General features: G+C 50.4%; 1 long non-coding RNA gene across 1 annotated transcript; it reads right to left on the bottom strand.

Annotated features, from left to right (window-relative positions):
* Positions 1-1,881: 1,881 nt before the first annotated feature.
* On the bottom strand, positions 1,882-4,825 carry LOC147123892 (uncharacterized). Its single transcript, XR_015073025.1, has 2 exons — positions 3,448-4,825; positions 1,882-2,810 (listed from the first exon to the last, which is right to left on the bottom strand). It is a non-coding gene; the product is annotated as an uncharacterized LOC147123892 (long non-coding RNA).
* Between the last annotated feature and the right edge of the window lie 6 nt (positions 4,826-4,831).

The raw sequence follows: 4,831 nt of genomic DNA on the forward strand, positions 1-4,831 counted from the left end.
ACGTATCGTTATGTAGTCTGAGCCTGCCCATTTCCCACTTGTCTAATCTCCGTTGTAATAGGGGCCATGGCCATTCCGCCCTTCATCCTGGTTTCGGGCAGTGGCGGGGCCGATGGTCTCTGTGTTATACTTGGGGGGGGGGGGGGGGGGCTCCCAACCCCCGTCATCGTCCTGTCTGTCGTAATCTGCGGCTTCCTTCTCTAATTCTCCCCAGTCAACGTCGTCATTATCGTCTGTCACTCTAAATCTTGGTCCCGGTGCCTGCACCGCACTGTCCTTAACCTTTTCCTTTTCTGTATCACTTAGGACTCAGTAAACATGTACAAAGTAGCTACTAATAATTGTAAGTATTCCCTTCTCTTCCTTACCCTTACACTGGGAGCCCCACCATTCCCTTTGTCTGTCCAGACTGTCGTTCGGACTCCAGCCTTTTTTCATTTTCTCGGTTAGTTTGTTATTTTTTTCTGCTATAAATTTGGTTATGAACCCTTCCGGTCCCCAATCTTCCCCTCCTGTGGCCATTTTCTTTTTATTCCTCTGGGCTGTGCAAACAATAACTCAGACCCACCTGCTACAACGCAGTTCTGGTTACCTACGGCGGCTCGCGGTTCTACTGCGCAGAGATCACTCCAGTACCCGCTAGTCTCCTGTTCTGATTCCCTACAGTCTCACGTCCAGCCTTCTAGGGTTCCGCACCTAACGACGGGAGGTAATATAAGGTACTCACCTGACTTGGGGTCCCATTATGGTTGGTCGTTCGACTGCGTCCTGGGAATCCTGCCGACTGCGCCAAGTTGTTGCGGGATTTCTCTCTGCCCCAAAAGCAGACGGAGACCAGCGTGTACTGGTTCCAAGTGATCTTTATTCAAGCACGTGCAGGGAGAGGCCCTCTCAGTCTGAGCTGAGACGGGAGTCTCATTTTTACATTCAAGCAGTTGGCTTATATACAATCTTACATCTTATATACAATCTTACATCTTGTTTCCTTCACATCTTTGGGACTTGGACAATTAATTGTCCAAGTCACGTACACTTAATATCTCCACAAAACACATCTTGTTTATCTCATTTGCCCAGTTTCCACATCTGCCATTGTTCTACTCTTTAGCTTTTATCCAATTTCGTACTTAACCACATCTTCGCAAATCACATTGGCGGCCCATTGTTCAACGTATGGCCTCCTTGCCTTCTTTCACTCCCCCAATCAACGTGTACTTTGCTTTTTCCAACTGTCTTTGTTCTGCCACACTTCTCCTTTATTACATTAGCCAGCGAGTCAGTTAAGCCGCTAATCTAACTTTTAACCACTTTAGTCACAGTATTTAGGTGGCTGGTCCAGTTAAGTTTCTGGTCAATGGTGAGTGACAGGATGTTGATGGTGGGGGATTTGGCAATGGTAATGCCATTGAATGTCATGGGGCGGTGGTTAAACTTTCTCTTGTTGGGAGATGGTCATTGCCTGGCATTTGTGTGGTGTGAATGTTACTGTGCTGATCATTCTGTGATCTGCGCTGCTTCCCATGGATCATCACCGTGATTGCTGCTCTCACAAAGGTTCCTGATTGAAACTGCAGATTTCATTCAGCTAATTTCATCCTTTTTTAACTCAAACTGGGAGCAGTGGACAACTGTCCTTTTGAGAGATGATGAGTGGGGAGAAGTTGGTGCTGGTCAGTATTTGGGTGTGGATAAGTGATAAGGAGTCACTGCACTTCAGTGGGTTGATCTGGAAACTGGGCTGGTTTGTTATCTTGATTTTCATTGCCGTGTTTGGGTGTCACCACCCTTGTGGTGAATGTATAAACTACCTCATAAAATCAGAGTGGCCGCGTTATAGATACAGACACTGGAGAAAAAAGCAGCACTGGCCAGGGACGCGTATTCAGGCATTCACTCCATTTATTAAATGTACCCAATAAATTACAGTGATTCTTTACACCCAGATACACAAATACACCAATCAGAGATTATTACATGTCAGACATTACTGGCCCACAATGCATCCTTCATTTCAAGAGCAGAAAAGTGCAGAAAAATAGCAAAACTAGCGCGAGGGAGGGGACTGGGGACCCTCACCCGGCCAAAACAGCAAAACCAGCGCGAGGGAGGGGACTGGGGACCCTCACCCGGCCAAAATAGCAAAACTAGCGCGAGGGAGGGGACTGGGGACCCTCACCCGGCCAAAATACAAGCAGCAAGTATCAGCGGGCTGCTGAAGGAGCAAAGCTGCAGGGTATCGGTATTACCCGGTGAAGGGGGCGTTATCGGCATTACCCGGTGAAGGGGGAGTTATCGGCATTACCCGGTGAAGGGGGAGTTATCGGTATAACCGGGTCAAAGGGTGGCACCAACCGACAATGGTGCATTTCGCTTTTCATGTCCCAAAGCGCTTTACAGCCAATAAAGTACTTTTGAAATGTTGTAATGTAGGAAACACGGCAGCCAATTTGTGCACAGCAAGATCCCACAAACTGCAATAAAATAATTGTTGAGCAGTTAGTCTGTGTTTTTTGGTGATGGTTGAGGAATAAATAAAATGAAAGTCCCTGGTGGAAATCTGAACAGATAAAGAGGGGCTGATATATAGACAGGCCAGGAGCAGATGGGGGGGGAGCGGTCAGGGTCAGGGCAGGTGACCCCGCCCCCGCACAAACAAACCCCCCCCCCCCCCCAGTTGAAGAGTGACCCCCGAGTGAGGGTGGATAGTGGTTTATCCTCACAGATCCGTGGAACTGACCCTAACGGTCACTCAGACATCATCGAAGATCCGGCTGCGAGACATCGAGAGGTACCTCCCACTCGGCTGGTACCTGCAGGGAGAGGGAACAGGGTCATAACTCAGTGCGAACTACGAATCATCGGACAGTACAGCACAGAAGGAGACCGTTCAGCCCATCGAGTCTGCGCCGGCTCTTTCAAACAGCAATCCAGTCAGCAACCCCCCCCCGCCATATCCCTGCAATATTTTCTCCAAGTATTTATCCAATTCCCTTTTGAAAGCCACGATTGAATCTGCCTCCACCACCCTTTCAGGCAGCGCATTCCAGATCCTAAACACTCGCCGCGTAAAGAAGGTTTTTCCTCATGTCGCCTTTGGTTCTTCTGCCAATCACCTTAAATCTGTGTCCTCTGGTTCTCGACCCTTCCGCCAATGGGAACAGTTTCTCTTTATTTATTCTATTTAAACTCATGATTTTGAGCACCTCTATCAAATCTCCTCTTAGCCTTCGCTGCTCTAAGGAGAACAACCGCAGCTTCTCCAGTCTATCCACGTAACTGTAACTCTTCATCCCCAGAATCATTCTAGTAACTCCGACCTCAGGCTGGGACTCAGGGTTGACAACAGACCTGGTGGGAGGCTGCTGCTAACACCCCCCCTAATCCCAGGAGCCCCCCCAACCCCAGGAGCCCCCCAATTATCCCCAGTATTGCCCCTGGGCTCAGTACCTCCCCAGCTCCGAGTTCTGGTCAGGGGCATCGTCAGTGAAGGAGTCAGCGTTGAAATCCATGGGCTCTGGATCCTGCAGCAGCTCGATACAATCCCTCTCCGGCCGACTGTTCGAGCGCGAGTACTTGGAGGAAGCTGGGAAAGAGATGGATTTACAATCAGTACAGCTCAGATAACAGTGCTAGGCTGCCTGATCCCAGCACAGTCTGCACTGAGAAAAAGGGAGATCCATACTGAATATAGGGAGACAACTATCAAGAGAGAATATATCTATCTATATCTATATATATATAAATAATTGCTCTTCTGTCTGTCTGTCTGTCCAATATACACTCTCAAGTTATAGAGCGTACCTACACGTGTGTTACATCAAAAGAAAGCTTACGATTCCGGAACGGTCATAAGCGTATTTACTTTTCGGTGAGACAAAAATTGTGCCGATCGTATACGAAAAACGTTCAAAATTCCGCTCATTATCCCCTCATTAGCATTGAGTGATGTGAAGGTTGACCAATCGTACAGTCGAGCGACCTGACGGTCGACCAATCGCTGCGTCACGGGGGCGGGTTCATTGTGCGCGCGGGCGGGCCATCCTACAGTTGAGTGACGTGATGATTGACCAATCCTACAGTTCAGTGACCTGACGGTTGACCAATCGGTGCGTGTGTGGGCGGGCCTAATCATTCTCAACTGGGGTGAGTGTCCGCCATCTTGATTCCTAACGATTTTCCCCCACTTTGTGTGTGTTTATTTTTCCCACTTTCTGTGTGTACCCCGTTAGGTTCTTTTGTGCAGTTGTCTTCTTAGCTATGGGGTGCTTCAAAACCTGAACTTTGATATTTAGGGATCTCTCTTTATTGTAGTGGATGCGCGGAGCCGCGGCCTAGCAGCGCGGGAAGCCTGGGCCTCGAGTTCAGCGGATTCCCAGCGTGCCCGGAACCTGTCGAGCCTGCTGAAGGCCCTCGGCGTCTCACTCTCCCCGCCGCAGTCTCTCTCTCTTCCCCGCGCAGCCCGGGGGAAGAGGGAAGCGAGCAGCTGAGCGGCGGCGTCTCTCTCTCCCGGAACCTGTCGAACCTGCTGAAGGCCCTCAGCGTCTCACTTTCCCCCCAGTCTCTATCTCTCTCTCTTCCCCGCGCAGCCCGAAAGTCCGGGGGAAGAGAGCAGGTGAGCGGTGGCGTCTCTCTCTCTTCCCCCCCCACCGCAGCGAAAGGCGTTCGTCTGCCGCCCAGCCAACCGGTTCCAAAGGCCCGCCGCGTTCAGGATGAGCAACCCTGGGCTCGCTTCTGAGCGATGGGCACCCGGCCTCTCGATGTCAGACTGACTCCGTTCTGGTACCGGAAAGGAGGGAGGGAGAGAGGGGAAAGGAGGAAGGGGGAGGGAGGA

Source organism: Somniosus microcephalus, chromosome 1 (assembly GCF_052327205.1).
Source record: "Somniosus microcephalus isolate GS21.2 chromosome 1, FLI_Smic_1.0, whole genome shotgun sequence".
Taxonomy (NCBI): domain Eukaryota; kingdom Metazoa; phylum Chordata; class Chondrichthyes; order Squaliformes; family Somniosidae; genus Somniosus; species Somniosus microcephalus.